Here is a 10,351-nt window from a genome sequence, read left to right as displayed (position 1 = left end):
TCTTACACTAATTTTTCTTCCTCCCATAAACTTTTCTTGCTAGTATTTCTTCTCTTGTCGAACCTACTAGCTATTCTCAGGCTATGAAAGACCCACATTGGCGCGAAGCTATGACTACTGTAATAAAAGCCCTTGAGCACAACAAGATGTCGACTCTCACTTCATTGCCTCTTGGAAAAACTCCAATTGGTTGTAAATGGGTGTATAAACTCAAGTTCCATTCAGATGGTACTTTTAAAAGGTATAAAGCTCGCCTTGTCGCTAAAGGCTTTACTCAACAAGAGGGATTGGATTATGATGAGACATTTGCTCCTGTCGCTAAAATGGTCACCATCCGTTGCCTCCTCACCATTGATGCCATTCGCAAATGGCTTATCTACCAATTGGATGTTCATAATGCTTTCCTACATGGTGACCTGGATGAGGAGGTTTATATGTCCTTTCCGCCCAGTTTTTCTCTAAAGGGGGAGTCTCGAGTTTACCTTCTCCATAAGTCTCTTTATGGACTCAAACAAGCATCTCGATAATGGTTTGCTAAATTTTTCACTGCCTTACATACTGTAGGCTACATACAATCCAAGGCTGACTATTCTCTTTTCACACGGCACCATGGCAAAACATTTACTGCCATTTTGGTTTATATTGATGATGTTATTATTACTGGTAACGATCTCTCTGCCATCAATGCTCTTAAATCATTCTTGCATCGCCAGTTTCAGATTAAAGATCTTGGATCACTTAAATTCTTTCTTGGCATTGAGGTATCTCGTTCCCGTCGCGGTATTTATCTCAGCCAGCGTAAATATACCCTCGATATCTTTTCTAATTCTGGATTACTTGGTGCCCGACCAACTGAGTTACCTATGGATGTTAACACCAAGCTTTCTGATGATATCGGCGATCTGCTCTCTGATCCGACCCCCTATTGTCACTTAGTTGGCCGCCTTATTTACCTTACTATTACTCGACCCGATATTGTCTACTCGGTCCAGACTCTTAGTCAATTCATGAGCAAACCATGATGACCACATTGGGATGCAGCACTTCGAATTCTTCATTATCTCAAAGGAATGACAGGATAAGGCTTGCTTATGTCTTTTTCCAGTCCCTTCACCTTGAAGGCCTACTATGATTATGATTGGGCCAGCTGTCCTATGACTCCACGCTCTCCGACTGGTTATTGCACTTTTCTTGGTGATTCTCCTCTTTCTTGGAAAATAAAGAAGCAATCAACTATTTCTCGTTCTTTTGCGGAGGCCGAGTATCGCTCCATGGCCTCTACGAGTTGTGAACTCACTTGACTCCTTTATTTGCTTCACGATCTTAATGTTCACAATGTCGGCTCAGCCTTATTATTTTGCAATGATCAAGCTGCTCTTCATATAGCTGCTAATCCTGTCTTTCATGAACAAACAAAACACATTGAGCTTGATTGCCATCTCATTCGTGACAAGATTCAATCAGGATTACTTTGGACATCCTATGTTCCATCACGTCTTCAAATTGTTGATTTATTCACAAAACCTTTGGGAAAAGAACTATTCCACCGTTTGAGCTCCAAGTTGGGCGTCTTTAATGCTCACTCTCCAACTTGAGGAGGAGTATTGGATTGTAAATCTCTAGCTATGTAATATCCTATATTTAGCACCTAGGATCTTTCTTACAGCTATGCATATTGCCTATCAATAGGTTGTAATCATACTATAAAGATGGTGTTTTTCCTCCAATACAAAATGCACAGAAATTCCAAATGTATTACTTATAACCATTTTCTAAAAGGTGTTGGCCATACGCCATAAACATGGCATGCATGTAATGAGATCTAGATCATTCAATATAACATGGGGCGGTTGGGACTTTATCTATTGGTCATGGGTCTCTTTCAATGATCCAAGCCGTTTATATAATGGGCCTCACACTAGATGGGTATACCTAAAAAAATTGCACCAAAATATTTCAAACTATTATTCAAAGGTTAATGAGGCTGTTTTTATTCAAAGAAAAGAGTCAAATGATCCAAGGGGTGAAATATTCCTATCTAATTTTATATTTCATTATTTCCCAAGCCTTTAAGGTGAGGACCGTTATACCAACAGTTTGGATATAATTGGAAGATCAACCTAGATCTAAAGGCTAGAGCCCCAAATTTTGGTATCACAAATATGGTTGAGATTTGGAAATTTCAAAAAATAGGTACATTGTAATTCTTTTAAAAATTTCAAAACATAGGTACATTGTAATTCTTTTAAAATTGAGAATTTTTTATATAGCTGCCTTAACTTATGGGTAGGGCTGACAGTTAGGTGGGTTGAATCGGACCGACTCGTGACGACCCGACATTGGGTTGGGCTTGGGCAAGATGTATCGAGTCCGATCTCGGGCTTGGGCTATACAAACACCAATCCGATAAAACTTGGGTCGGGCTCGGGTTGAGGTCTTGGGTTGCCCGACCCAACCTGAACCTGATCAAAATATAAGTTACTTATAAATTATAATTGAGTGTGGATCGTATGTGTTAAAGACATAGGAAATTCCGGTGCTATCGGGTCTCATTGGTCCACATCATTTTTGATGACTCAAGCTAACAAGAAATGCGGGATTTCTCTCTCCCAAATAGATTGTGTGCTACACAACACCACTTTCAAATGAGTAGTTGTCTTATATTTTAGCTTGTTTGTTTAGAATAAATGAAGTTTTTTACGATAAATAACTACATATATAATTAATAAAATTATAGATATAAAAAATAAGACATGTATTGAAATATAATAAACTAATGCAATCATTAAAATATTAGCATGTATCCACCCGATCAACCCGACCAACCCGACCGAACCCGCTTAGGTTGGGCTTGGGTTGAGAATTCCCAACCCGAGGTTGGGTTGGGTTGGGTTAGGGTTGAGGTACAAGAACCTTGGGTTGGGCTAGGGTTGAGCACCAACCCGCCCGACTTTCAGCCCTTCTTATGGGTAATGGATGGAAAACTTTCTACTTTTTAACTTTTTTAATATATAAAATCGCCTACTGTTGTGACATACTTATATTCAATGGTTAACTTTGATTGATGAACGGTTAGATGATTTTATGGTTAAGTAATAAAATGTCAATTTTGCCTTTTGTAGTGGCTTTCCACAGTTTTACCTCATTTGATGTGGGGACTACCTTTGTCCATGTGACATCCACTTTGGTGAATGCTTGCCAAGGTACCTAAGGGCAAAACTAAACCTAATTCAAAACTTAATTGGGCCACAACAAGGATTGAATGTAAGCCATTTAATTAAAATACCATCCATCAGAGTTGCATATGTGGTGGCCTACATAAGTATCAAATTTATCCAGTTTTTAGGCTCCACCCTTATGCCAGCTTGCAAATCCAATGAACGAAGTGGATGTTGCAAAGGCATTGTTGGTGAACCATACAACACAAAACAGTAGTAATTGGATGTTGTGAACGTTGAAAATTAGTACCCATGTGTTCGTGGCTTTGATATTGGGTGTGGGAGCTTACGTTGGCTGGATATAGACTTGGAGTCACCACTGGCCAATTAGTTCAAAATTCTATAGCTGACTAGACCCGACATATCTATGAAAGCAAGAGAATTCAGAGATTCTATTGCTTAAAAGGGACTCGTGATGTGTGATGTGAGATTCCGAGTAAGGAACCTCAGTTATAGAGATGGAAGGTGTTAGTCACCCTCTCTGTTCGTACAAATGTATGGTCTGTACTCCATGTGATTAACAGTCTTCTATGGGATATGATGATTCTATTATAAATGCAGAAATATAAAAAATGAGGACTACACATACTCAAAATTTTAATGTGATGGGATCCAAAATTCTAGTAAGTCACATAGTATATGTCCAAAGAGAGTCTAGGGAAGATTAGGACTTAAGAGGAGATGTGATGATGCATATGATGATATGTAAAAGGACTAGGTGACCATGTGTTTTTTATGTAACTAGTGTTTTGACGAGAAATGAATGTGTTTCGATAGGTGAATTATCATTCAATAATAATAAAGAAAATCGAAGAACATTCATCATCATAGATTTCATTAATTCTGAATTTCAATTACATCATCGTGTTTTCCTTGATTCTGAAACAAAGTACAATGAATCTGTGTAATGAAAGAAAGGATAATCAATTCAATGACAATTTCGGCAACATTTCGGCACATTTTGTGTCTGTTAGAGTGACAGAGGGGTTGTGTGGGTCCAGGATCCTTTGTTTCGAGTTGACACTTGAGAGGTATATCCATCGAAAATCAAACTATGAAGGGAACCCACAAAACTACAAAGCATAGGGTTGTGGAGACCTTTTATTGCCCGACCGCCTAATAGACTTATCAAATTCGCTCAACACTATTCACCTGTGCAACACTATTCATCACGTAACACTATTCACTATGCAACACTATTTACGCAGTTTCTTCTTTCTTTGGAACTTCTGATGATACAAATGAGAGAGGGAGGGGGTATTTATAGGCTTCCACACATGTGAGGCCTCAATTTACATGCCCTGGACCCTATTCCGTGCAACAATACTATTCTTGTGCAACACTATTCACCGCACAACACTATTCATCGTGCAATGACACTATTCATTCACGCGATGATACTATTCATTCGCGCAAGTATTCACCCGCATAACGACACTATTCATCCGCGCAACTATCCATCGCAGCACTATCCACGAGCAACACTATTCATCGTAACACTATTCACATGTGACACTATTCACTAAGAGATTTAGGATAGACAGGGTTGCGTAATTGGAGAAATGCTATGCGAATGAGAGATCCAGGGAGATAGAGAGGGTCGCGCAATGGACAGGGCTACCTACTTTAGAATCTTAACTCGTAACAAACCAAACTCCTTTTGACTCGTGTATTTTTTATGCCCAAACAGATGCTCCCTTGATCCTTTTTTGATTGATTTATGAAATCAAATGGAGGATTGATATTCTTCTGCACAAAAATCCTTTCACGTTAGAGAAGGATTCTTCATGAAGGTAAAACTGATTGCATCTTAGAGAATGATGGCTCAAACGGAGAACGAAAGAGTCGAGCTTGAATGGAAGGCTGAAGAATCGCGTTTGAATAGAAGATCATGCTTGAATGGAGTGTTGTTAAACGAATCGTGGTAAAAGGATTGAGCTCGAATGAATTGTAGTCGAAGGATGATTGGCGGCTGGACGGTCACCTCTGAACTACGAATCATGCTCGAAAGAATTATGCTTAAATGATGACTGAATGGTCATGTTTAAACAGAAGACTGTTAGAAGCATCGAGTGAATGCTTCAATAGGGAAGATAATGTAGCAATGAAAGTACTCTATCTTCATAATGGTTAATAAGATAGAACGCCTTTCTATGAACAGGGCCACAATTGCATCCTCTACAGTTTTAATTTTCTTATTCACGTAATTCTCTTTTCATCAAAACTTGCCGCTGTAACAGCTATGATGACTCCATCTTTGAGTAACTTAATCAGAGAACTGTCCTTTAATGTTGCACCTATTGCAATAATCTTTTCAGTCAGCTTTAACAACTCTTTCTTTGAACTTCGTGGCCAGGGAATTTCTCTTCAATGATGTTTCTATTGCAACAATCTTCGATGATATCTCCTTTATTTATAGCCTGCCATAATCCAAAATTTTGAATGATAAACTTTCTTACCAAATTAATTGGAATTAGTATTTCAGAACTTTCCAATGAAGTATTGATAATTTTGAAATATATTTAAAATTTTAGAATGATTGCAATATATTGACAATTCAGAAATAATCATAATGCATTAATGTGGAAGAGAATGGATCCTGTCAGAGAGCTGGCATGGTCTATAAAATGAGATTCTTGCACCCATGTTATAACCCTTAGCAGCTCATTCCCTACTCATTTCTTTGAAACTGCTCAACAACATTTCTTTAATGAAAATTTATCCTAGAAAACAGACAGATTCTAGACAATAGGTCTCTTATAATCTTGAGACTTCTATAATGCTTGGGCTCGAGCCATTACGCAAAGATATCACCCAGATCCATAGCTCAACTGGTAGACTGACCGGAGATACCTCGTTTCAACACTTGAGGTCTTGTATCGATCCCTAGTGGGGGTGGCTAACATGGAGTGTGTGTACTGACATGGGTGTGTACTAACAACCTAACCCAAAAAAAAATGTTGTTATCCTGGAACAGATTGGCCTTTTTGATGCGATTATAGCTACATCAGAACATTTCTAAGCTTAGTGATATTTCCAAACTCAACACAAGCGGAAATCATCAGGCCATCTCTTTTTGTGATTGCAAGCGCGATGGTAGTAAGTTGGAAATATTTATTAGCTCCTCTGGTCCTTTGCTCATTATATCGTATCTTTGGAGATATTACTTCTGATTTTGAAAATTCATCTTCTGAACTTCCTTCAGTTTGTGCTCCTTGGCATTTCTTCATAGGTTGGTGAGGAGTATATTTTCGTTGGACTTTTGCTGAAAGATAGAGAATAGTGATCTTATTGATTTCTTTCAATTTTCGTTCACTAACTTTCCTAAAGACATAGAAGTAATTGTTGATGACTTTATCTCCTCCGGTGAATACTCATTCCTTGTTTCTATTAAATCCAACACTCTTTCATTAAGAGAAGGAAACAAATTCTAACATGAACCATATTATTCAAGCAGATTTACTCATCGATTTAATTTTGATTAGACAGTGCTGGAGACTTGTGATATTGTCACAAGATCAATGAGGAGTTATAATATCGGACCATATAATTGGGCCTTGATATGGAGGCAACTTTTGAACATCAATACTGTATCCCACTTTATAATTCCCAGTCATAACTATCCAGTTCACACTTCTTATTGCTGGATGCGTTGGTGGGCTCATCAATATTATTTGATGTGCATTTATTTTCCAGTAGACTATGCCATACATATTCTTCCCCTGCACATAAGAAATTATCAGAAAGACCAAGGTATATGTTACTTTGAAGAGACAGATTATGCTCCCTTGTCCAGGTCAACTTTACATAAAAATTTCTTTGAAAGATAATACTTGCGAAGCAAAGCCTACTGATACTCTTGAAAGATGGATAACACTCAACGTTCCTCTAAGGAATTTAAAGAATATATCTGAGTCATCAAGCCGTGTAGAAGAAAATGATAATTCTTTGTTATTTTATTCTCTGCCACCTTTGAGGATTTTGCGAGATAATATTTCTTCATTATCAAGAAGGCAAGAGGCAGAAAGACTCCGCTGCTCTTGTCGGAAGGATAAATATATTATAATTGAAGACAAGTAGTTGATCTTGAAGATTTGAACTTTTGAATAGAGAACTGCAAAAATTTTGAATGCATTTGCTGTTGTTGTAATTTGAACCTGATTAAAGGGAAATGCATTTTTGTAATTTAAAGAGAATTTCTTAGGTAAAATAGGCAAACATATGTATCTGCAGCATTTCAATGCTACATATAGTTTAACTCTTAAGTAGTGGAGCGAATATACTTTTGACTGAACATATTTTGACTACATATGACTTGACATGACTAGACTTAATTTGACTTGACTAAACTTAACTTGACTGGACTTAATTTGACTTGACTTGACTTGACTAGACTTAACTTGACTAGATACTTTCACATAGTTTAAGCTCTTGACTAGTGAAGCGATCACATTTTTTTAGACTCATGAGTAGTTGGAGTTGAGTCTTACGTGAATGGTCTTGGTAACTCTTATAACTTCACTGGACTTATCGTGGCCAGGGAGTTCACAAATTACGATCCATCATAGGGGCCCAATGAAGCTACCGGGGCAGTGAACTCGGTGGCTTTTACGTATAGGGTTTGCCATAGTAACTCTCTAGAGTTCACGGGGCTCGCAAGGCTACCTTAGGATACCAAATCTAAGGCCGTCAATCCATCAATGAGGGAGTATTTTGCTTTAGAGACCCATCCTCATGAGTTACTACTGAAATTAAGTCAGGAATCTGGGGAGTCTTATACACAGTTAGCATGTCTATGGACAAGGACAAAGAACGCACACTGCAGCCCACTTTTTTTTCGTTTGCAAGGTTGGACCCATTCACGAGAGGGCATTTTCTCTCACCATCCCTCGTGATACTATCAAAAGCTATACAGACAACATTGGTCTCACGCGTGATTGTCCTTTGTGGACTTTTAGCCGCTTATGGCTTTTAGTCATTGGCTTTTGCTCACCACCCTAAGTATAGGGTTGCGATGTAGTAATATTCTCGGTAAAACTGAGGTCGAATCCACAAGGACTAAACCTTGTACGTATTCTGAAAGTAACTAGAACTAGAACTAGAACTAGAAGATGTAATCTAAATTAGGAGAATATAGGAGAATAATGGTGAATTATTAAACTAAAACTTGTAAAATTCAAAGGTGGGAAACTAGGGTTTCCAAGGATCCACTTGTAGAGATCAGGGAGATCTATGCTTGATTCACGAACATAATTGGTATCAGAGTCCCATCTTCATCCAATTTGGAAGATAATTCATTAAAAATCAATTATGAACTTCCATTGATCTAGTTCTCAATGAATGAGAGGTGAGAACTATAATTGATTCCATCACAAGACCATGCCCATGAGACAAAGTAAATAACAGAATTTACCAATCCACAACCAATTTGAGAGAATTATGAACATTAGGAAGGATTCCATCATCCAACCATGTCCATTAAACAATGGTGAACAACAGGGTTTCCAAGTTCACAATCAGAATAATGAAAAGAACATAACCAAAGCTATCACAGATCCATTATAATTTAAGTCACAACAAACCATTAAAAAATAAGAGTATTCCTTATAATCAAACTATAATCAAAGAGAGTTCATCTTTAAACATGAATCAAAGCTGTAAAAAATATCCCATTACCTTACAAGCTTCATCTCTTACCCCTATTTAAGAGGTTTAACCAATTATAGACATGACCGAATTAAAAATCTCTTAAAACATCACAAAATAATGAAGGAAAGGGAGAGAAAATCTGGCCGTTTGATCCTCCACACGTCTTCTCTCTCTCTTGCTCTCACATCCAACGTCCACCACTACCTCCTTTTCTCCCCCCTAGACGAGAGGTTTTAACACCCTTTTATAATAGAAGGGACTTTCATGTGCACTCCTTACGCAGCGTCGTGATTGGCCGGAGCTTATACAACTCCCTATTTTTCTGTGTAGGAAAGTCGGTCATCAGCTTCGCTTAGAAAATCAGGTCGGTCAGTGAATCCGTTGCGAAGATTCCTCCCCATTGTTCTCAATGGTTGGATTCAGAGGAGGTGGTTTGAACAGTCCCGATCGTGCTGATGAGTGCGATGGTGATCACTGAACAACTTAGATTGCTGGTTTCCTCACGAAATGATCTCCCTTGTGTTGAGGGTCAAATATTGCATATTAGACCCCAATTATTACCTGATTTTACGTACATGATAATGCTTAACGTCCTATTTTAATTGTGTTTTTGTTGCAAGGTGAATTTAAAGAGCTTGGATTGAAAAGGGTATTAAAAGCATGGATTTAACGCTCATAGATCACCAAGGTAAGAGACGGACCCCAGGGGACCAAGATCAAAGAATTTACACGCCAAAGATCCGAGAAAATTACGCCACTCACGCTAAAGAAGGCTAAAACGAAGATGGGATGGCCATCCGTCCTAAAACTCCCATCCAAACGTAACTTGTTTGCATTTCTTGTTGCTGCATACGCTTTAGCTACGTAAAATCTCCCAACCTCCGAACCGACCTCCCTTGCCTATATAAAAGAGAGAGAAAGAGAGAGAAGACATTCTGGAATCTCGGGCCGCCGTGGAGGGAAGAAAGAGAAAAAGAAATAGAGAGAGAGAAAAGGGTGTGGCCGGCCATAAACATCCTCAGGATTTTTTTCCTTCCTCTTCAAGTTTTCTTTCACTTCCTTTATGTTTTTCCATGAGATTTTAAACTAAATATGTCTGTGATAGGCTAAACCTCTTAGCTAGGGCTAAGAGGTGAAGCTTGTGGCGTGATTGGACGGTTTATATGGTTTTGATTCATGTTACGATGAACTGACTTTGATTAGGAGTTTGATTTTAAGGAATATTCATAATTTTTAATGGTTTGTTGTGACTTAAATTACAATAGATCTGCGATAGCTTTGAGTATGTTCTTTTCTTTATAGGGTTTGTGAATATGGGAACCCTGTTGTTCACCATCGTCTCCTGGGCATGTTGGATGATGGAATCCTTCCTAACATTCATACATCCCTCAGATTGATTGTGGATTGGTTAAATTTTGTTATTTGCTTTGTCTCATGGGCATAATTTTGTGATGGAATCAATTCTAATTCTCATACCTATCATC

This window comes from Magnolia sinica, chromosome 15, assembly GCF_029962835.1.
Source record: "Magnolia sinica isolate HGM2019 chromosome 15, MsV1, whole genome shotgun sequence".
Lineage (NCBI taxonomy): Eukaryota > Viridiplantae > Streptophyta > Magnoliopsida > Magnoliales > Magnoliaceae > Magnolia > Magnolia sinica.
This window is presented reverse-complemented; position numbering follows the sequence as displayed.